The sequence below is a fragment of the Lutra lutra genome, chromosome 10 (assembly GCF_902655055.1).
Source record: "Lutra lutra chromosome 10, mLutLut1.2, whole genome shotgun sequence".
Classification (NCBI taxonomy): Eukaryota; Metazoa; Chordata; class Mammalia; order Carnivora; family Mustelidae; genus Lutra; species Lutra lutra.
Window position 1 is genome coordinate 106,587,386 of NC_062287.1, and position 23,260 is coordinate 106,610,645.

The window sequence follows — 23,260 nt, forward strand, 5'->3', positions numbered from 1 at the left end:
ATTTTTTTAATGTTTGTTATTAATTGTTTTATGTGGTTAAGTGATCCTCTAATATATTTTGATAGAAAAAGGGCCCACAATGGCAGAAGTGCCGGGGCCTAGGCCTGGTAAGCTCAGACTTGCTCTGACTTCTTTTTTCTTTTTTAAAGATTTTATTTATTTATTTGACAGAGATCACAAGTAGGCAGAGAGGCAGGCAGAGAGAGAGGGGGAAGCAGGCTCCCCACTGAGCACAGAGCCCAATGCAGGGCTCAATCCCAGGGTCCTGGGATCATGCCCTGAGCCAAAGGCAGAGGCTTTAACCCACTGAGCCACCCAGGCGCCCCCTTGCTCTGACTTCTTTAACCCTTACCCTGTATGGAAGGCATGTTACTGACCCATTTTACAGATGAGAGAGCTGAGCCATAGAGCACTATGTTCTCATAATGCAAATTTGAGCATCTCCTTTTTTATCCTGGTTTCCTGAGGAAACCCTCCCAAAGCTCCCCTGTGCTCTCAGGATAAAGAATGGGGCCCAGCCTGGGGCCCACTGGCTCCTCTCCTCCTCCCCTTCCCCTCATCTCCCCATGGGCCACACTCCGGGTCCTCAAAGTGGCTCCATTTCCTCCAGCCCCAGGGCCTTTGCATGGGCTACTGCCTCTTTAGAGGAGAGCCTGTACACCCCCCACCCTGAGAGCCAGCCTTGAGGGGCACACCCAGCTACCCACCTCGGCTCCTGCGGGCCACAGATCACTGCCTCCAGCCTCCTTACCTCCCAGGTCAGTGCTATGTGTGTCATTCATACTTGTCCCCAACTCCCAGCCCTGAGCTCCGTGCACAGCAGGTGACTGCCAACCATTTACACTGGGTTAGGGGCTATGCCCAGAGTCACTCAGCGAGGCCACCCTGGGGTCTGCCCAGCTCTGTGGCCATCAGGACTTGTGGGAGAGCCTACCCGAGGGACCCTCTGGAGGAAGGACCGGGGGAGGGGGGGGTGCAGGTGATGGGGCTGGTCCAAGGGCAGTGGCAGGAGGCCACAGAGGAGCCACCCAGCTCGTCCCTGACACATCCTCCAGGCTAGGATGTGGGAGGCGAGCGGGTGTTGTGCGGGGGCTGGGCTGCAGAGAGGAGACCCAGTGACCCAAGGAAAGCGCTGAGCAGGTTACTGGGCCGGGGAGAGCCCTGGTGAGCGGGCACAGCGGTGACTTTGAGCTGGTCACAGCCCCTTGGTGTGCGGAGGCTGCCGCCGCTGCCGCTGCTCCAAATACCTTGTCTTGGCCCTCAATGCCTGCAGAGCTGCCACCCACCGGCCAGCCTCAGGGAATGAAGGCTACTCCCCCAAAACCCTAGCCCCTCAGCCTGGCCCACTCCCTTCCCCCTTCCTCAGAAGGCTAGATCTCAGCTTCCTAGCATTTGACAAATACAAATCCAGCCCCTACTCTATGCCAGGCGCTGGGACACAGCTGGGCCAGGCGCTGTGGGCACAAAGCTCATTATCCAGGAGGCAGAGAAACAACAGAACAAGAAGGAACTCGAACACAAATTACCATTTGTGTCAGAGGTTAGGAAGCGAGGAGAGAATGGCCGGCCAGTAAGTGAGGGTGGGGTGGGGTGGAGGTGATCCAGAAGGAGTCAAGGATCTGCTGAACATAAGGAGCCAGCTGTGAGGGGCACCCCCTGGGTGGGGACGGCCTGTGCAAAGGTCCTGAGGCAGAGGGAGGAGACCATTTGTAGCTGAAGCAGAGTGAGTTGGGGGAGAGAAGTGGGAGAGGAGGTCAGAGCCAACTGGGGCCAGAGCAGCTCAGAGTGGACAAGAAGCGGACCTGCTGGTGACTGCATTATGGAAGTGACCCCCCCAGGCCTGGAGCACCCCGCAATACCTGTGTGTGTCCCATCACTACTGTTGCAGCTGCCCCATGCCTGGGTGTGAGCCCCCATGGCCCCCCGGCACCCCAAAGTCTGGCACAGTGCCTGGTGCCGGCAGACCAGACCGCTGGTAGCCCCAGCCCCGCCTGGAGGGTTAGGGGAGCGGGCTTTGTTCTTGGGACACAGAGCAGTCGCCCGCCCCCACTTCCTGCAGGCCTGCGCTGGGTATCCGTGTTACTTGAGGGTGAGTTGTTTAAAACACGCTTTAGATTAGAAATGTCCCACAGATGGAATAAAATGTGACATGTGCTGAATTTTTGAAGATAAAACAAGAGACTTCAAAGGCATCTCAAGCTGTGAAAGCAGTTGCCGTGTTTGACAGACTCGGTCCCCCAGGCCAAGGTCACTGTCCTCTTGGGTGGGGCTGCCTGGGGGTGGGGGATGTGAGGCTTCCTAGACCTTCCCCAGGCTGGGAGGCAGGAGCCTGATGTGTGGACACACACCCCTTCCCGCCCTGTGGACAGATGGGGAAACTGAGGCACAGACCAGCAAAGTGAGCTGCTCAAGGTCCCCGCTCTTAGTTGAAGCCACCATTCTTGTGCTTTGCAAGTTCTGGTCCTGAACCCCCCAGCTGTGATCTTGGGCCCCCGGGGTCTTGGGCTCTCGTGGGGCAGAGATGATATAGTTTAAAATCACTATAAAACCGGTGCCTGGCCGGCTCAGTCGGAAGAGCGCTCGACTCTTGATCTCGGGGTTGTAAATTCGAGTCCCACATTGGGTGGAGAGATTACTTAAAAATGAAATCTTCAAAAAAAAAAAAAAGCCTATAAAATTGTTAGGTTCTCAGGCCTCCACAGTGGCAGTGGATATGAGGGGCTGGGGTCCCTGGTCAGCCAGGGAGAAGGGGGTCAGCCTGCTGATGGGCTGGATTAATAATTTTTTTAAAAGATTTTATTTATTTATTAGAGAGAGAGAGGGGGAAGCAGACTCCCTGCTGACCAGAGAGCTTGATGTTGGGCTTGATCCCAGGACCTTGAGATCATGACCTGAGCGACCTGAGCGACCTGAGCTGAAGGCAGAGGCTTAACCCTCTGAGCTGCCCAGGCACCCCTGGATTAATAATCTTAACAGCAGCTTCTTCCTACCAAGGTTTGCTCACCAGCCTCCTAGGGAGAGCTGTGGGAATCCTGCAGTCTCTGCAGCTCCCTTTCACAGATGGGGAAACTGAGGCTCAGGTAAGTCTGGGGCCCAAGGCCACACAGATTATAGTGGTGGAGAGAGGGTTTGAATCCTTTTGGCCTGCCAGGAACCTGGGCCACTAAGCTTCCCACTCAGCCAGATCTAGCCTGTCTGCCCTCAGGACTGAGTCCCCACTCCGTCTTCTCTGAGAGGAGCGCTGTGATTCCCTAAATTTGTTGGGAGCTGTTCCCAGCCGGGATCCCCCTTCCAGGGTCTCCCTTTCCCACTGGCCCTGTATCAGCCTCCCTTTGCCATGGAAGGGCCTCCCCTGGTCCTGCACCACATCTCCTGCCTCCCATCCTTGGTTCCAGAGCCCCCGGTCTACCCCAGGGGGCCCTCCCGGACACCTCTGCCTACAAAAGCCACCCAGAAAAAAAAAATAAAAAAAGAAAAGAAAAAGCTACTCAGTTGGTTATTGAAGCTCTAAGCAGGTGCCCTGGCTGTGGGAGAGTCCCCTCCTGCCTGGGTTTCTTCCGTTCCACCCCCACCGAGATCCGACTTCCCAGACATCTGTCCTCAAGCTGGACCCCAAGTCCTTGGAGCCTCAATGTCCCTCAACACCCATTCTCCATGCCCTGTCCCCAGGCGACTTCTACTTATTGGTATTTTTGTTATACAAGAAATTCATGTCGAATGCCCCAAATTGGATGATATACATAAACAAAAAGCAAAAGAAAATGAGTCACCCATTAGCTCATCGTGCAGAGTACGGGCTTTAGCCCCTGCCCATACTCTCCTGCAGGACCTCTTTAAAGAAAAACAAAAAATAGTTAGTAACGCATTTATCGAGCAAATTCTCTGGGCCAGGCACTGGGCCAAGTGTTTCCAGTGGATCCTTTCATCTTTCCCTCCCCCCAGAGCCTAAAGAGAGGGCCCTGTTATTTTTCCCACTTTACAGATGAGGAAAGAGAGTCAGGGCAAGATGTCAGGACTTGCCCAAGGTCACAGAGCTGGGGGGTCAGGGGAGCCGGGGTTTGAATCGGTCTGATTTCCAAGTTAGGGCTGCTGAAGGCTGCAGCGCTGGGGGGACCCCCGGCCGCTCGGGGCCTCCCCTCCCCCAGGAGCCAGGGGGCTGGCGCTCCCAGCCGTGTCATTAGCATAACCATGAGCATCCCTGAAACCCAATTACCAGGAGACGGCTTGGGCCCCAGCCAGCCGGGTGCGGTCTCCTTCTCCGCAGGAATGAGGGGCTGGGGGCCGAGGCAGCCCTGGCGGGTGGGAGAGCGGACGAGTGGACCGCAGGAGAAAATGTCCCGGGTCCGGGAGAAGCAGGAGGCCCCTCCTCTGTGGCTGGGAGGGGTGTGAAGAGGTCTTCAAGGCAGCCTTGACCTCCCTGCTCAGCCCCGGTGGAAGGGGCCTCAGGGTCATAGCTTCCTTCACCCTCAGCTCGCTGGGTGACCCCAGGCAGGCCCTTGCCCTCTCTGAGTGTCAGTTTTCTTCCTGGAGGAGGAAACCCAGGTGTATTGGAGCAGAACATAAACATGGGCTTGGAGAAGAAAAGAGAGTGTTGGCCAACTGGTCCGCTGTCTCTCACCCTCCAGTCCTCTCCAGCAACTGATCCTTTTCTATTTTTTCTTTTCAAGATGTATTTATTTATTTTAGGGGGAGAGAGAGAGAGCGAGAGAGCATGAGCACAGGAGCACGAGCAACGTGCGCCCTGTAGGGGGTGGGGTGTGGGGGGAGAGGGAGAATCTTAAAACTCTGAACTCCCCTGAGATCATGACCTAAGCTGGAAACCAAGAGTCAGAGGCTTAACCAACTGAGCCACCCAGGCGCCCTTTTTCTACTGACCTCATACGTATGAAAGCTATGCGGCACATGCACGGTTGCCCCGATGTGCACCCAGCCCACGCCCTACCCCCCACTCCCAGCCCCACACACAGGACCTCACAGAGGAGGGCAAACCCTCCCCCCCACCTATGGAGGAATCCGCTACCTTGAATTTGGCATGTATTTTCTTTAGAGTTTTCCTTTGTAGGCCCCTCAGCAAGCTATGACCTTGGTCTGTTCGTTTTATCTCTAAAGGGGAGCGCCTGGGATGGGCTGCCCAAGTTACCAGGGCTGCTTTGTCTGTCTTCACTGCTGTGTAATATGCCAGACTGGGGCTGGCCCGCCTCCTCCAGCTGTCCTCCCTCTGACCATCAACCAGGAAGGCCTGGTTTTGTCCCGGGGAGCATCTTGTACACCCCCCAAACCAACCTGCTTCAGCCTGTCTCCCGCACACATACGCTGGGGGTGAGGGGCTGTGGGGGTTGTGAGATACACACATCTTTAACTTTACTAGTTATTGCCAAATTGCTCTCCGAAGTGGTTGTTCAGATGATCGCTTTAAAATATAAATTAGATCATGTCACTTTCCTGCTTAAAACTCTCAAATAGCTTCCTATAACACTTAGAATAAAATCCATATTCCTCTCCACGAATGTACGGCCGCATACCACGCTCTGCTTCCCCCAGCGTCCTGGCCTCTCTTCTCTTCCTTGAATGGATCTGCTTCTTTTATGACCCAGGGCCTTTGCATATACTGCTCCCTCTACCTGGCACACCCTTCCAGCTCTTTCCAGACAGGCCTCTTCTCAGCTTTCAGGTCTCCATGACAACGCGCCTCCTCTGACCCACCCAATGAGAGCATCTCCTGCCCTGTTCCTCTTCTCACCTTGTTTATTTTGAAGACCACACCTTGGTCCCATCAGCAGGATCTTGTCTAGGAATTTGTTTACTGGTTTTACTACCAGCATGGCGGCCAATGGGAGAGGACCTAGCGTGCATTGTTCATTCTAGGGCCCCAGAAGCCAGCATAGGCCTGGCACCAAAGAGCTACTCTTACTATACCGTTCACTCCTCCAACAGACATTGATTTGCTCCCTGGTCACAAAGTCTGGAGGGATGAATGGGCTCTGAGTGTTAGGGAGGGAGGCAGTTCTGGAGAAGGCAGTGTGATCAAGCTGAGGGCAGAGGGTCAGCCCGACCCAGGGGGCTGTGATCCGTCTCCCAGGGTGGGGAGCCCTGGCAGGTGCTGGAGCGGGAAGCAGCAGGGCTGGGACTGCACTTGAGAAAAAGCCTCTTCAGAGCTGAGGGGGAGAAGATCGGAGTGGGTGGACTGGGAGGCAGGAGCGGGGAGGGAGTAGGGAGGACAGTGGTGGCCGAGGATGGGTGGACAGAGGACAGGAGAGGTAATGCTGACCCACAGAGACTACTCAGAGACTCAGAGGACCAGGAGAGACAGGATTGGATCGGGCATGGGATCGGCTTCCAAATGTGGCACAATCCGGTCCCCCACTCTCCCGACTCCACCCCCCCCCCACCTTCCACCATTGCGGGAAGCAGGAAGGGAGCTCTCCGCATGATGTCTGAGAGGGAAGCAGAAATCCAGAGGCCCCTCCGTGGACCCTGGCAAGGCATCCTGGCCTAGCCCAGCCCCTCCAGGTGCAGATGGAAAACTGGGACCCTAGAAAGAAAGGAACCGGCAGAAGATCTCACAGCCGAATCCTTAGCCTTGTTGCTTCTAGAATATTAGGTGCTGGACTGAGGCCAGACAGACATTCCCGTCTCAGAAGAGAGGCAGAGAGGCAGCCAGCACTTGCTGCGTGGAGAATTCGAGTTAGACACCAGGAGGGACTTCCTCAGAAACTCTACCCCCCAGACACAGCCTGATCTGCTTCCTCTGCTATCTGTGTGACTCTCAGGACACAAGGCCGGGGAGGTAGCTCATTCAAGGTCACAGCCAAGAGAAGGCAGTTTTTTGTTTTTGTTTTTGTTTTTTTTTTTAGGATTTTATTTATTTATTTGTCAGAGAGAGAGAGAGAGAGTGCGCATAAGCAGGGGGAGCGGAAGGCAGAGGTAGAAGCAGGCTCCCCGCTGAGCAAGAAACCCCATGTGGGACTCGGATCGCAAGACTCTGAGATCACGACCTGAGCTGAAGGCAGATGCTTAACCGACTGAGCCACCGAGGCGCCCCCAGAGGGCTCTAGAACTTCTCCACCTTATGCAGGGGCACCAGGAGGCCACCAGCGGGCCGGGTGGGGCCGGGGTGAGGAGTCCTAGCTCCCTCCCATCCCAGACCCCGAGGGTCGGGCAGCCCAGGGCTCCCCCGGCCTGTGGGCCTCAGGGTGGCCATTCTCCCCCACCCCCAGGCCCCGTGATGTGGGGACAAGATAGGACCCCAGCCTGGCTCTGGGCTGCCCCAAGCCTGCCCTGGGCTAAGCGCCCCTCCTCTCTATCCTCCTGCTCTCCCAGCTGGGGCTCCTCTCCTAGGAGGGAGGGGAGGAGGAGGGAAAGGGAGGAGGCTGGCAGCAGCAGCCATTGGTATGCGAGACTGCGCCTCAGCCCCTCCAAAGCTCAGCCTTTCTGCTCAGCTCTTTAAGAATCCCTCCTTGCCGCTTGGTGGTTGCTGGGCAACGACCCCCCCTCCCCCCCCAGCCCATGGCCGGTGCCCTCCCCCCTTCCCCCCTTCTCCCCTCTCCGGCTCCTCCCAGCACCCCATCTCAGCAGTATACTTAGCTCAGAACCTGCCAGGCCTGGCTGCACCTTTGCATAGCAGGTGAGGGGGCCCTGGACCATCAGGACTCGGGCAGGGGGACCCTGAGCTCAGGACATGCCATGTGCACACTCCCATTGGCACTCCCCCCACCCCCACTACCTTTAGTGGCTTGAGTTGCTCTGAGGTGCTGGAGCCCGCTGGAGGGACGGAGGGGACCTGAGAGGAAGGGGTCAGGAGCTGTCTGAGTCCCTGGGGAAGTGGGCCTGCAGAGGCTTCAGGCCCAGGAGCCCCTGTGCTGTGCGGCAGAGTAGACAGAGGCAGTAAACTTGGACTGAGCCAGGGGGTGGGAGAAGGGGCCGTGAAGAGGAAGACAGAGTTTGCAGCCCCAGAAAAGGAGTCAGGAGAGATGCAGTGATGGGGTAGGGGTGTCACTGGAGGCAAGGATCCCACCAGGAGTGTCTGAGGCTCCAATCACCCTAGCTGGGGGCTCTCCCACCCCTCTAGCCTCCACCCTGCCCTCCCCTTCTCCCTCCTCAGGCCCTCTGGCACCCCTGAGTCTTGGGCATGGGCCTTTCCTTTGCTCCCACAACTTCCTTCCTCATCAGCCTTCCTGCCCTTCCAGTCTTACCTCTGCCTCCTCCACACCCTCTGCCCCCTACCCCGGCCACCACCTACTCCCCACGCCTTGGTGCATGTCGTTCTCTCCACCTGGACTGTCCTTCAAGACACAGTCCGCTTCTCCTTTCCCGAACCTGGGATGTGTGTAACAGGTGAATGATAGCCAGAGTCAAGAATTCCTCAAATCGGGGCGCCCGGGTGGCTCAGCGGGTTGGGCCGCTGCCTTCGGCTCAGGTCATGGTCTCAGGGTCCTGGGATCGAGCCCCGCATCGGGCTCTCTGCTCGGCGGGCAGCCTGCTTCCTCCTCTCTCTCTCTGCCTGTCTCTCTGCCTACTTGTGATCTCTGTCTGTCAAATAAATAAATAAATAAAAAATCTTAAAAAAAAAAAAAAAGAATTGCTCAAATCACCGTAGAAAATGTTACCTCTGCTGGGAATAATGGCTGGGTGGGGGGAGGGAGGAAGAAGGAGAGGTAGCCCCCCCTGTGGTCATTTGTGGGGAGTGGGAGTGTGGGGAGTGATGTCATTTGTGGGGAGAAGAGGAGACTCCCCAGGGAGAGTAGCTCATCAGAGACAAGCCTCCCCACGCCTGCCAGGGCTGGGGAGGGCAGGCCAGCTCGCCCCCCTTCTCGCCTCTGTCCAGTGGGCTGGAAGAGGGAAGTGGTCTGGCCCCCTCTGGTAACCCCTGGAACTGTCATCTCAGGGGCAGTTGCCAGTTTGAGGGATCACAGGTGGCCTTAGGCGGCTCTGTCACCATCCCCTTACTGGGCGGTTCTCAGTTAGCCTGAGGCTTAGCACTCAGTCGCTCAGCAACACCTGCCTGCTCTCCCCAGAGCCACCTCGGCCCGCAGGTGCTGGGACAGGCAGGGACTGTGGGCCCAGGCCATGTCCTCCAGCTGCTCAGGGTCGGCTGGGGAGGGGACGCAGATGCTTATAAAACCCGAACCACCGAACGAACGTGGGCTCGTGTTATCGCACATTCTTCGAGAAGCGAACAGGCCGCCAGCCTGCACCCACTAGCCCCTGCAGGGATGTCAGTGTCCAAGGACCCAGACGCACACATCCCATGTAAGCACAATGGGGCCATGCGCCCCCGCGGAGAAATCGAGGGACCGGAGAGAACAAGGCGACCTCACCAGGGAAGGGGGTGCTCAGGGAGGCCTCTCAGAGGACAGGACCCTCAGACCCAGGACTGAGGGGTGAGGAGCCATTGGCTTGGCCCTGGAATGGCAGCAAATCGCAGGGAAATAAGGCCGGGAGTGGGGAGTTCCTGCCCTGACCTTGGCTTTTCCAGAACTTTCCTTGGCCCCACCTGCTCCCATTGCTACCCTGGGGAATTGGAGGCTTTGTCCCCCTGGCTTTGTCTCTGCTGTGCCCACTCCCTGGCGCCCTCTCAGGGACTTCCCCAAGGACTAGGGGCCTTGCCCCCTCCTTACTCAACCTGAGTTTCTGGGCTGGGGCGCACTGCCTTAGTCCTGTACATGTGTGTGTGGGGGCGCCTCAACCTTTTGTGCAGTGCAGGATGGGAAGGTTTAGCACACGGTGGTGACAGGGATTCTAGGGGCATCAGGACATGGATCACAGAAGTCCAAGAAGCTGGCGGAACTTTCTGGTGAGGGCTGGTCCGTTCGGCCAGGTCTGTGCTGCCAGCCAGTCCCCGGGCCATGTGCCTGTGGTTCTTGGGGCATCACCTGGGGGGCCAGGGTCTGGGGGACAGGGAGGACAGGTTTTCGGGGACTGATTCTCTGCCCCACCCCACTCTGGTGCCCACAGACCGAGAGGCCTGTGGGGATCTTGGAGGGTAGTGATGTCTAAGACCAAGAACCTCAGGACATGGTTGCGGAGCGGGGGGTGGGGTGGGGGGGTGGATTCCAGTCTGAGAGGGGGGGGGGGCGGAAACTCCAGCAGGTGGCCCTCTTGCTCACGTTTGGGGCCAGAGGGGTCCTCCCCTCCCTGAAAATGCCACCCAAGTTGTGGCCTGTGGGGGAAGCTGAACTTCTGTCTCTCAGGTGTCTGGCTGACGTCCAAGGGCATGCCCTTTGAACATTTGTTCTCGCCCTCTGAATGTGCTGTCCCCTGACCACCACCCCGTGGGCCTTCATTCCTGGAGAGCCAGGACAAAGCCTCGGGTGAAGGGGTGCCTGGTGATGGCCCCTGACCACCAGAGGGGCCACTCTGTCCCCCACAAGAGTCAGGTCCACCCTTCCCCCACCCCCGGCCCAGAAGAGACCCAAACAGAGCCAAGCGCGGTACATCCTTGGATGACAAGGGTCTAACCATGGTGAGTCCTGTTGCCACAGCTTCACGGCGTAGAGGGCGACCTCACCCCCTGTCACACTAGCCTGTGGAGGTCTGGGAGGACCCCACCAAGACGAGAAAAGTGAGCAACAGGGAGAAGGCCCAGGGTGGCTGGTGGGTAAGGGGTGAGGTGGCGAGCAGGCTGCTGATGTCGGGACTCCGGAGGGGACAGGCAGGTGGCAGGGCCGCGGTGACCTTGGCTGCCCGGTCGTGGGGCCCGCCGCACCTGGCTGCAGACTGCGCCTGGGTTATTGCCATCCTGGGAGCAGAGCAGCTGGGGCTTGGCGAGCCCAAGGTTGAAGCCACAAATCGTCCCTGGGTGACTGGTGTTGCCTCCCGCCAAGCACTGTATGTCTGAGAGCTCAGGGTTCTAAGCAAGTTCAGTCCCTGGGGCTAGGGCCCCATCCCCGGCACCACCCACTGTGCCCTCAGGGAGCCCCGCTACTCAGGGGAGCAGAGGGGGTGTGTGTGCTTGGGAAGCATCTGCTGAATGCACAAGGGATCCAAGGGATTGTAGTCACATTCCCTCCCTGGCACCCTATTCCTTTCAAGATCAAGGCCGGACTCCCCAGCCTCCTTCAAAGCCCTGCACCCCCCTCCCCCAGTCTGGATGACATCACTGCCGTCATCTTCCACAGCCCCCAGCCCCTTCTCTCCGGCTCCCACCAAGAACTCCTGATCTCCAAACCTCGGGCCCTTTTATGTCACAGCCCCCAGGAACAAAGGTGGAATGAGAACATTCCCCCTGACCCTCCAAGACCTAGCTCAAGAGCCACCTCCTCGGGGAAGCTGTCCTTGAATGTCATGGCTGACTTGGCCCCGTGTTGTGGGGTCATGTGGTCACAAAGCCTGTTTCCCCAAAGTCCTCCTAAGCCATGACTCTGGGTATGTGTGGGGGCGTGGGGGACCAGCCCTCCTGCTGTGTTTCCAGCTTGGCGGGGAGGGGGCGCGGGGGTGGGGGTAGGATCCAGCAGGGCCACTCGCTTTTGGTCTTTGGTGCCTCAGAAGTGCCCGGCACACAGCGGACCTCCAATAGCATTCCCTGAACCGTGCTCATCACCGGGCATGAGCCGGTCCGTTGGCTGGGTGGAATACCATGCAGCCATTAAAACCACAATTATGAAGCAGGTATTTGGATATCTGACAGCAACAGACAGAGCTAGAGACAGCCCATCCATTCCACTCTGAGGCACCGAGTGGAAAGGGGCCCCTCCTACAAAGGGTTCCATTTAGAAGAGGGGGAAGACACGGCACCCACTTCCTGAGCAACGTGCGTCGCGCCCGGATGGAGGCACAAGGGAGCCCCCCAGGGGGCTCCTCCACGTCCATCTGGGGGTCTAGGGAGGCGGAGTAGGAACCACAGCTCTGTACAGATTACAGCCACTGGTGCGTGGACAGGCCTGGAAGGGAGCAGAGGAATGGGGCTGTTGACGCCACAGGGCGGTGGCATTGTGGGTGATTTTTCTTTCCTTTATTGTTGGTTTAATGTTGTTTGGGCAATAAATAAAAATTGGGAGAAAAAAATAGCTGTTTGGTGAATTGAGCAGAAAGCCGTAGAAGGAAGAGAGGGAGTTAAGGGGAGGGAAACTAGGAGGGAGAGGTGAGGCGGGAGAGGCCAGAAGGCAGGGGTGCTCACCTGAGGCCTCAGGCAAGGCCTCAGTCTGCTCCTGGGCTGGGGTGGGGAGAGGGGGAGGGGAAAGCACAGGAGGTGGGGTGGGGGGGAGGGGCTGTATCCGTTACTGAGACCTCCCCCACCCCACCCCCGCGGAAAATCTGGAAGGCATCATAGAGGAGGGGTAGCTGGGCTGGACCTGGAAGGACAGCAAAAAGTGATGTGGCCCCCAGAAGCATCTCACAGGGGCCTCCCCTGGGACAGTGGGTAGGAGACAGGGTGTTGGGGGAGGGGTCCAGGCCAGACTGTGGGAAATCTGGGCAGCTGGGACCTGCCAGCAGTGGGGCCTTGAGGGAGGGGGTGTCTAGGCAGAGGCAGGGGCTCACTCAGCAACCCTCCAGGGAAACGGATGGCAGGATGGGGTGGTGGGACTCCGTGACAAGGTCTGACCAGACCTGAGGCTGGTGATGAAGAGTTCCTTGGTATCCTACAGAATGCGGAGAGCCCTGGGACTTCTAGACTAAGAGGAGGAAGGTCTGGTGCCCCACCCCACACCCACATCAGACCCCGCACACAACAGGTGCAGACATTTCCAGAGCCCCTAATGAGCGCCAGGCACTGCCCTCCTCTGCTTCCCATTCCAGGTCTCCTTCAAGCCTCACAGGAAGTCTTGGAGGTAGGTTGTTAATGCTCCCATTTTACAACAGAGGACACTGAGGCTGGGAGAGGTTAAGAAACTTGCTCAAGGTCACAAGCGGCCAGTGAGGCGAAGGGCGGGGCTGGGGTCGGACTGGGGCGTGCCCCACTTGGGCAGCTGCGTGGAGCATCCCACCGGGAACGGATCAGATGTTTAGAGCAAGGCAAGTGAGGGGGTCCCCATGGGGAAGGGGAAGGGAGGAAGCGGATACCTTGGCTCAAGGAGTAGGTGGTGGGTACCTGTTTGTGAATGAATGCACCGGTGGACATGAATGAGTGAATGAATGAATGAATGAATGGCTGGAACGATGGATGAATGAGTGGGTGCAGAGAGGAGCTGTGTAAGGGGAGGCGGCACGTGAGGGAGAACCCCTTTCTTTCTCCCCCCAGCCCCGGAGCTGGAGGCTGGCTTTGGAAACCTCCCTCTTCGCCGCCGGCGGGTTAGCTCCCCAACCTCCTCCCACCCCCACCCCCCTCCCCGCCCCTAGCCATTTTAGCCGAGGGCAGGGGGAGGAGGACGCGGAGGCCGTTTCTTCCCGGCTGGGCCCGAGTCCCCGCGCGGCGGCGTAGCCTCCCGCGCCGGGTCCCGCCGGCCAGTGCGCAGCGCGGCGCCCCCGCCCCCGTCGCCTCCTCCCCGCCCTCCCCCCACCCCCCCTCGCCTGCTGCCTCCCCCTCCTCCCTTCCCTCCCTCCCCGCTCCGCGCTCGCACGCACGGCCCCCGCCGCCGCCGCCGCCGCCGCCGCGAGGGGAGAGGCGGCCGCACAGCCTGGTTCCCCGCGCCCTGCTCGCCGCCGCCACTCGCGCAAGCACCGCCGCCGGCCCTCGCCCCGCCGAGCGCACCCACCCGGGCACACGCACCCCGGCCGCCGGGCGCACCTCGCGCACGCCCCCCGCGGCTCCGCCGGGCGCCCGAGCTGGGCAGATGCGCCGCCGCGCGCCCCCCTCCCCGGGCCCGCCACCGCGCTCCGCCGCGCGCCGGGGGCTCCTCTCGCGGGCCCCCCTGGGCGCCCTCCGGCTCGGGTTCCCGCCCGCTCCTTGGAATAACCCCTGAGGCTTCAGCCGTCGCCGCAAAGTTTCCCGAGGAGACCCGCCTCCCCGGCCGCTGCGCAGGTAAGGAAGGATGCATGGGGCGGGGGCCGGGGTCCGCACGTGCGGGACGGGGCTCCGGGGACGGCGGGGCGGGGGCCGGGAGTGCGCGGAGGCTCGGCGGGGTCGGACCACCCGGTTTTTCCCCGGCGCCGCGGGGGCCGCGCAGCCTTTGGGATTTGGGGTGGGGGGCCCCGGGTCGACAGCCGAGCGCCCGCGGCGCTGGCCCCGCCGCGGGGAGGCGCGGGGTGCACGGCCGGCGGCTCCACTCTCCCGAGCAGGGGCTGGAAAGGGCGGGGGCTCGATCGGAGCCCCAGCCCGAGCCCTCGTTGCGCCCCCGGGGAGGTGGCCCGGCTGGCAGCGAGGGGTGGGGGCGCCAGGCTGGGCTGGCCGGTTCCGGCCCTGGCCCCGCACCCGGGAACCGGAGGGTTAGGGGTGCGCGGAGAGAGGCAGCCGGCCGGCCCGGGCGCCTCGCTCCCGTCCCCACCATCCGCGTGAGTCACGGCTGGAGCGAGGTTTTATTTTTAAAACGACTTCAAGGGGGGCATAAGCAGCCTCCAACTTCCCTCCCTATGCGCGCTGTGGACTGTCAACCGTGTGTGGGGCCGGGGGCCTGGGCGGTGCACCTAGCGGGTGGAACGGGGGGGGGGGCAGCCGGGCTGGAGGCCGGGGGCAGAGGAGTCCCCCCCACCTCAAGCTGGTTGCCGGGCGCGGCCCCTCCTCTCCGGGGCCGGAGGCCCAGGGGCGGAAGGCTGGCGAGTGTTGTTGCCCAGCTGCGGGGAACCAGGCTGATCAGAGCTCTCCGAGGTGGAGAAAGTTGTGGAGCTGGGCTATCAGGGGGCTGCCCCAGGCTCCCCAAGCCTGAGGGCTTCCAGGCTCTCCCGGGTGTGTGGTTTTAAGAGAACACAGCCCAGATGAGGTGTGCCAGGCCCCTGAGGGGCCAAAGCCAGAGTCCTGATGTGAATAAATAAGCCGAGGCTGGGGGCAGAGGGCTGGGATGGCTGGGTCCTTCCCTGTCCTGCCCCACCCTGGCCCCTGCCTCCTCAGGAGGCACAGAGGCCAGCCTGGCTGGTCCGCCACCCCAGGTAGCTTAGGAATTGGGGAGCAGGCTGCTGGCCTGGGGCACAGAACCCCGCAGGATGCAGGAGGCCACTGGCAGAGGGATGCCGGCTGGAGCGGCCCCTCTCTGCCCAGCAGCCGTGGAGAAGGTGGCCACACTCGGGGGCTCCAGGCTGTTTCTGGAGTGAAAGCCAACTGCCTGTCTTCCTGCCAGCCCCAGAAGGAGAGGCACGAACATCACCTGTCAGCTGGTGCCGACTCCGTGGGCGACTGTTCGGGGCTTCCTCGGAGGTTTAAAATGGAAATGGCCTGAGCTGCCATGGCCAGTGCGCGGGAGGGGATGGTGCCCAGCTGGGCAGGCAGGCAGTGAGGAGGCCCCAGTAGGCTTGAGGGGCACGAGGAGCCAAGGGACTGTCACATCCTGGCTCAAGGGCCAGCCATGGGCAGGTATGAGAGTAGGGGAGGAAGGCAGACTGGAGCATGTGGATGTGGGGGGAACACAGGTGCGCCCCCCCCACACCGTATCGTGATCTCACAGAGACAGAGACCAGACCTTTCGATACAAAGCCTCCCCAGCACCAGTGTAAGCCAGGCGGGCCCCGGGGCTGCGGCAGCCTACAGCGACTTCCTCCAGACCATGCGCTGTCTGTGGGTCCTTGCTTTACCACCTACAGCTTGCAAAAGTCCCTCTGCCTCTCTGAGACTCAGTTTCCCCTGTTGCTCGGTGGGGTCAACTGTCCCCTCCACCTGAGGTTGAGCTTGGCGGGGAATGGGGAATGGGACTACATTACAAAATGGGGGGACATGGACAGATGTCCCTGCTCCTGGGCTGGAGGGGTCCCTGAAGACTGAGGGCACATGCAGAGGCCTTGGAGGGCTTGGGGACCAGATTCCCTCCCTGCCTAGAGACTGTGGGGGGCTGCAGGCTGACCCTGACCATCAGCAGCGACCGCACGCTCCCTGGGTCCCCCCTGTGTTTCCTCTGAGGCCTCCTCTCTAAAGCCCCTGGGAGGTGCACCGAGTCTGCGTCTAAGGTGGTGGGGAGGGGTGCTGCCACCTTCCCATGTCACCTGTTGCCAGGGCTCCAGGGGGAGCGAGACGCAGCTCCGCACAGCCTGGGGCCTGGTGGCTGAGGCCATGTTGCCCGCTGGATGACCCCAGGCCTTCGTCTCTGGGGACCCTGCTTCCCTGCCTGCAGAGGGGGATACAGTGGCAGTCCCGATTCATGAGAGCGGGGGGAACACCCCAAGTGCAGGAGAGGAGGGTAGGGCCGTGCACAAAAGATGGGCAGGTTGTGTCTGTACTTACTTCCAAATGAGCGGAGTGAAAGACATGAGGTCCTGCGGGACCCAAAACGGCGGGTGTTGAGGGACAGGAAGGTGGGCCTGGCAGCAGCTGACCGCCCATGGGGGCCTTGCACCGTGGCAGTTGTCAGGAAGCAGGGGCCCTGGTGCAGGGAGGATGAGGCCCTTGGGTTTCGTAGGGCGCAGCCCTCTCTGCCCGCCCAGCTGGGACGGGGCATCGGTGGCAGTGGCAAGTTCAGTGCTGGGCGGGGCATGTGTGACAGGGGCGGGGCCAGGGGAAGGGGCGTAAGCCCTGCCCTCAGTGTGGCTGGCCCCACCGCGTGTCCTCGGGGAGCTGGGGACCTGTTGGTGGCCACCTCCCCAGCCAGCCAGGCTGCCCTGGAGTTAGGGCCGAGAAATGTCTTGATCCCAGAGACAGGGCCCATCTGAGACTGTGCGCAGGGCTGGCTAAGCTGGCCAGCCCTTTTGCCCAAGGGTCCTCCGGTGGTGGGGCTTCTGGCAGGGATTCTCTGCCCAGCCTGCTGACCTAGAGCAAGCGCCTGGATCTTGTGGGGCTCCAGATGTCCTCCTCTGTAAGGCGGGGTGCTAGCGGTACCCGCCTCGGGAGCCCCACTCTGGTGTGGTCCCTATGAAGCTCCTAGCCCAGACTTCATGCCTAGCAATGTGGGGCCCCGGTGGTCTCTACCCTGGGTTCATGAAGGGCTTCTTCTGGCCTTAGGGTCCCAGGAAAGACTGACTCAGCCCCCACCCCAGCCACCGAAGCCCACTTTCAGTGGGATGGCCCTCACTCGCTGGTGGGGGTTCTAGCCCCAGTGCCTGGCCCCAAGTGGCAGTGACGATGTCCAGGAGGGACGGGGTGAGGCTGGGGGGGTTTGCCTTGGGGCCATCACAGGAGGAGGTGTGAGGGGTGCGGACGCGGCTGGAGGTCCTTAACACTTGCTGTGGGGTGAGTGCTTACTCTTAGGGCGGTGGCCGGGTCTGTGGAAAGGTGGGGCCGGCTAAGGGCTCAGGCCCTGGGGGTGGGGTCCCTTCCCCAGAACCTGCACTGTTGTCCCCGAGACAGAGCTCAGGCCTGCTCTGGCGTGTGCCAGGCCTTGAGGCAGCTGCATGCTATCCTCCGCCTTGGGGCAGTCACCCTGGGGAGGCCAGGGTGGTGGGCCACAGGCTGCACGGCCAGGAGGAGACCAGGGAAGGACAGTGTGACCCCAGGGTGCCCCTGCCAAGCTCTGTCCGCCCCCACCAGCCAGTCCAGCATTCTCCAGCAGCAGCTGGAGCCGAGAGGGTTCCACAGAGAGGGGCTGCATTCGTGCAGGCCTGTGTTTGCCCGTGCGGCGGGTGGATGCCTGTTTACCATCGCCTGCGGGGCCCCTGGAGCCCAGCTGCTCCCTGGGGTCAGCGGCTCTGAGCATGACGTCAGCATCTGGGGGCCTCGATTCGCCTGTGGAAGTTGTGTGCCAGATTCCCCACAGCCCTGGGTTTTGTATTCCCACCGTGGCCTTGCCTGCGCCCCTCCCACCCAGCAGAGTTGGGGCCAGAGCTGGGCTGGGGACTGTGGGGAGGGGACTGCGGGGAGGGCAGGGGGGTGGGGCGGCATCGCTGGGGCAGGTGGGGGCAAGGAGCCAGCAGCCCGGCTCTCCTGTCTTCCCCTCTCTCCCTCCTTTCTTGCCTCTTCATTTGTTCATTTGTCCTTTCATTCATTCATTCATTCATTCACTTATTCATGAGCTAGGTGTGCACCGTGCTGGGCTCTGGGGAGAAAAGAAGCAACCCGATGTCTTGCCTTCAGGGAGCGTACAGCTGGGAGTTGGGGTCAGATAGAAATCAGAAACTTTCCCTCCCCTGGAGTGGGGGAGTCAGCCCCGTGAGGCCGGGTGACAGAGGTGCCTGTTGGGGCTGGGGGTCGCGGAAGGAGGCGCTTGAGCTAGGGATGCGAAGCGAGGACAGAAGTCAATGAGGATAAGCACAAGAAACATGGGCCTGGCAGACAGAACGAAGAGGAGGGGCTGGGTGCCTGCGGACCCCTTGGCAGGTGTGGGGAGCCGGGGAGGGGTGGGTAGGCAGCATCTTCAGGACTGTGGCCTGTCTCCTGAGTCCCTGGTGTCCTGTCTGCCTTCATCTCTCACAGTTCCTGGGCCTGCCTTATGGACTGTCTGCCCAGTCTTTCCGGGTGGGCCACTGAAAGGGTGGGCTTCCTGGGCCCAGGTCCCTGTTCCTGAGAACTGCGTTTCCTCCCACATGGGCCAGCTGACCCGGCATCTGATGGACCGGGAAGGAGGATATTTGGGCTTGTTTGTGACGGGACAGCGGTCTCTGTGTAGACAGGGCTGCAAGTGCTGAAGGGGGTTCTTTAGGAACCCTCGCCTGGCTCTGAGTATGCCCCTGCACGGGGATGGGGCACTGGGCACAGCCCGCGCCGGCTGCAGGAAGAAGGGAGGGAGGCAGTAGGACTCGGCTGTATGGGGCTCGGCTAACCACTAGGGGACACTGCCTCCCAGGCAGAGCGCAGGACCCAGGCATCCGGCAGCCCAGGGGCCCCCGCTGGCTGCAAGGCTGTGCCTGCCCAGGCCTAGCTGGGCTGTTGGTGGGGGGGTGATGGCTTTGTACTTAATAAAAACCTGGATTAAAACGGGTCACTGAGGCACTCGCCATGGCTGTTCCCGCCTGCCTTGCTCTTGAGAAGCTGCTTGGTGGCACTGTGTTTCACTCCCCTTTCCCTCCTTCTGCCTGAATTAATCGTTGGCACCAGATTACAACAGATTTAGCAAACTGTAAAAAAAAAAAAAAAAAAAGAGAGAGCGCGGGAGAGCGAGCGAGGAAGAGAGAAAAGAAAGGGGGGACTGGCTTCGGAGAGGAGCCGGCATTTATCTACAGAAGCAAATTGCTCTTGTCTAACCCGTTCCCCCATTGCCCCTCCGCTCCCCATCCCTGGCGATGCCTGGGAAATTCTGCCCGGGGAAAATGTCCTCAAAAATGCCACTGGGTGGGTGCTGGCACCGCGATGGGCTTTTCCTGGGGTGGCCTGCCAACAGCTGCCTGGTGGGGGTATGGTGAGCAGAGGGGAGGGCTGAGTTTTCAGGGGGCTGTGGGGGACACCCAGGGCCAATCTGGGGGGTAGTGGGGGGAGACCCCTGGCTGGCTGGTCCTGAGTGGCGGCAGGCCTGGGGAGGAGGGGTCGGGGGCCAGGTGGGCAGCCAGGATGGTTGAGGGTAGGGACTGTGTCTCTCCTTCTTGTTTACTCATGTGTCCCCGCGCCAGCTATGGGGCCTGGCACATAGTAGGTGCTAAGTGTAGTGCGGGCTCAGTGAACAGGTGCACGAATGGTGAGCCAGGACTGAGTGCCCCCCTCAGGAGACGGCATGGGGGGCTGCAGAGGGCCCAACCTGCCAGCTGGGCCTCCTAGGGACAAAAGCCACTGGACAGAGCTGCCCACAAGGGACACAGCCACCTGGGTCCTGGATCAAGTGCCGACCAAGGTTCCCTGCAGACCCTGTCCGGCAGCTACCTGCTGGCTTCTTGGGAAGACCTTGATTTAAACACACTCCTCTGTGGTCAGACTTGAGGGGCCTGGTTCCAATTCAGGGGATCTGGCTGCTGGTAGGTCGGTCCCACTCCCCGGATCCTGGGAGTTTGCCACGGGCCCCGGGAGGCCTGTTGCAGTGAAGGCAGAGGGTGGCCTTTGGTCAGCCACTGGGCTTCTGGATGGGGCTGGGCTGCTCCTGCCTTCCCCTTGAGAGGGGGGTGTAGGCTTAGCGGGGCATGGGGGGGTCTCACCCATTCTCTCAGAGAAGCTGCCCGTGGTGGCCCCGGCCTGGAGCTGGCCACAGAGGAGTCATCCATGGTCCCAGCCCTGCCAGGGCCACGTCAGAACAGAGAGGGAGGTGTGTGTCGTGCTCACACTTCTCGAGCACGTGTGCTTTCACAAACACATTCTTGCCCAGAGGCTCACACCTAACCCTTCTAACCCGCCTTCCCTTACCCGGCCTGAGCCAGACTGGGAGGTGAACGAACCGCACATGCCACCCCTGCCTCCGGGGGTCCCATGCTCAGTCCCAGCCCGTGGATACAGAGAGGGCTCCTTGGAGGGCAGTGGGGGCCTTGGAAACCCTTGCCCTCCTCACAGAGGCTGCGCCCCCTGTAGACTGCCCACCGGTCCAGGGAGATAAACCGCATGTACTCCCCGACCCTCCCGGTCACAGTAGAGCCACCCGTGCCTCAGTTTCCCCACTACTGCTGGCCAAGGGGATGGACCACAAGGCCCTGAAAGGCCCAGCAAGACCATGGCTCTGGACTCTGAGCCCCAAGACCCTCCCGTCCCACCAGGCTTGGGCTATCATGAGGGCTGGGCAGTGCCAGGCCCTCTGCCCGACCAGCTGTGCCTGGCTTGTCTTCTTCCCACTGCCAGAGTAGGGAGGCTAGGCACAGAGTGGGGAAATGCCCTGTCCGAGGCCACGAGGAAGTCAGGATCCACCACGAGGCAGCTGGGCTGTGGGGAATCAAAGTGCTGGGCTCTGGAGTCTGGGGGACCTGGGTTTGAATCCCGCTTCTGAAACTTATCAGCCGGGTGCCCCTGGACACCTCATCCCTTTCTGTGCCTCAGCTTCTACTGTGAAACTTCTACCTGTGAAATGGAACCACAGAGCACATCTTGGGGTCGGTACGATTGTGACGCGGGACGGTGTCCGTGGAAGAGCTTCTCGGGAAGCTGGGGTTCTCACGTTTCAGTGGCTACGACAGGCTCCCCCTGGTCCAGGGCTGGGGAGCTGCCCATGTCCGGGGCTCTGTGGAGCTCCGGGCCTGGGGAGGGGCTCGCCTCCCGCACTCAGGGGCACCCACCCGGTCTGGCGGGCAGGCTCGCAGGGCACCTGATCAGCTCCTGACTGGCCCCTCACTGGGCAAAAGTCGGGTCTCCTATGTCACCTTGTGCCCAGGCTGGATCCTCTTGATGGGGTCAGGCAGGAACCCCCTTGGGTATTTACTGGGTACCCCCTGTGTGCCAGGCCTCAGTGTGGAAGCCAGGCTGGGGACCAGTGGACCTCAGTGCCTCCCATGAGGGCAGCAGCGAAGCCACTGTGGCTGCTTTTCCCAAGTGTTTACTGTCTACACCGCCTGTCACAGAGCCACACTAAGGACCCTACCCATGCAGGATCTCCTTGAGGCTTCACAGCTGCCGTTTCACAGAAAGAAAAACAGGCACAGACAGATAAAGTGACCGGACCAAGGTCGCACAGCCAGGACCTGGCACCTCACCCTATTAGCGCCCCAGCACACCACTGCCTGGGAGATGGTGGTCATTGTCCTAACAGGAGCTGACACGGTCGGGCCTGGCTATGTGCTGTCAGTGTTCACTGGATTAATCCCTACCATAAGCCTCTGATGTAGGCTCTGCAATTATCCCGATTGTCCTCTAGGAAAATGAGACACAGGTGAAGTGACTTGGCCAAGGTGACAAGGAGGAAGGGCGACGACCATAGGGGCAGATGTGGCCCTGCTCCATCTGGGTCCTTACACATGCTCTCACAGATGGGAAACTGAGGCACAGAGGTGGCAGGTAACCCCAAGGTCTCCAGGGCCTTAGCTCTGTCTCTCGGGAAGCTTCTCCCTCAACCATGCCTCTCCCAGAGCTGGGTACCTATCCAGGTCCACGGGCTGTCCCCCGCTGGCCTCTGAGCCCAGACTTCCTGGAGCGCCCCCCCTGCCCCTGGACTCCGCCTGCGTCCCCTGAGGCCCCACTGTGTGCAGGCACCTGCAGGCCTCTGCCAACACGTGATGTCATTCAGCATCCCTGGGGTAAGGGGGTCAGGGAAGGGCTCACAGCAGAGGTGCATCTGAACCCTGGAGGGAGGCGGGCGGGGGGCTTCCTGTAGGAGTCTGCCTCAGGGATGTTACGATGGGCCTGGTCCATTGGGGCTGAGGGTGAGCAGTCTGGGCGGCCGGCATGTGATTTGTCCCTCTGCCACCGAGCGCTTCTCTCTGGGCCCAGACGCTGGCCTGTGACGTCAGCAGGTGGCCCAGCTGGGCCTTGCACCCTCGGTGCCCCCTGGAGGAGCTGGGCCCCAGGGGCCCAGGAGGGCGCGAGCGGCCCGCGGTCACGGAGCAATCTCCATTAGGGCCCGTGAGCGAGTGGCTGCAGCTCCTGGAATCCTATTAAAAGCTTTTTCATTGTTCCCTGTGATATGCTCCGCTCCGCCGGGACCTGGGCATGTTGATAATTTATTTGTGGAAGGGGAAGGGGGCGAAGAGCACAGGGGAGAGGAGGAAATGTCATTATTTACTCAGCGGGCTTTCTGCAGCATGGTCCTTCCGTGGGGCAGCTGGAGTGGGGGGTGCACCATCCCTCCCCAGTTCAGGAGGTTGGGGGTGGTGGGGGAGGCCTTGAGGAGGTGAAGGCCATGTCCTCTGGGGGCCAGTAGAGGTTCTGAGAGTCAGAGAACCTGCAACTGAGAGGGTACCCCCAAAAGCTCTGTTCAGCCCCAGATTCCGGTGTGGGCTAGGGGAAGAGTATGGCCGAGGCCTCTTGCTGCCCTGACTTTGGCCTAAGTTGGGGGTACTGGCAGCCTTGCTGGGTCCTGAGGGTGCAGAGTGGAGAGATGGCTCCAGGGTCTACAGGCTGGGAGACTGGAGCCAGGCACCAGAAAGGAGTGACTGGGGGGCCCCACATGGCCCACATGGGCCAGCACCCCCAGACACCCTCAGTCAGGAAGTGGTCTTGGTCTCCCCGGGGGCTGGGAGGAAACGCAGAGCCAACATTAGCTTCCCATGACCAGCACATGCTTTGTGCCGAGTGCTCCACGGACGGCGGCTCCGTCCTCACACCTCATGCGGTCCTGCTTTATTATTCCCTTCCTACACATGAGGAAACTGAGGCACAGAAGGGCCTGGTCACACAGCTTCTCAGTAGCAGGGGTCAGATTCGAACCCTCGCCTCTCTCAACAGTGTTACTGTGTCCAGCGCGGGCTCCTCGGAGACCTGGCTTCCCCTTGCTCCCCAGTCCCCCTCTTCCAAGGCGAGGAAGACCGGAGAGAG

At 60.8% G+C, this 23,260-nt stretch overlaps 2 protein-coding genes across 2 annotated transcripts in view; one reads left to right on the top strand and one right to left on the bottom strand.

Moving 5' to 3' along the window:
• The window catches only part of MACROD1 (mono-ADP ribosylhydrolase 1), a 142,703-nt gene that overhangs the window by 18,793 nt on the left and 100,650 nt on the right, over window positions 1–23,260 (bottom strand).
• The window catches only part of FLRT1 (fibronectin leucine rich transmembrane protein 1), a 72,557-nt gene continuing 63,103 nt past the window's right edge, over window positions 13,807–23,260 (top strand). Inside the window, exon 1 of the mRNA XM_047691688.1 lies at window positions 13,807–13,897. The gene's annotated coding sequence lies outside the window, so the exon portion shown is untranslated. The remainder of the gene's footprint in view (window positions 13,898–23,260) is intronic.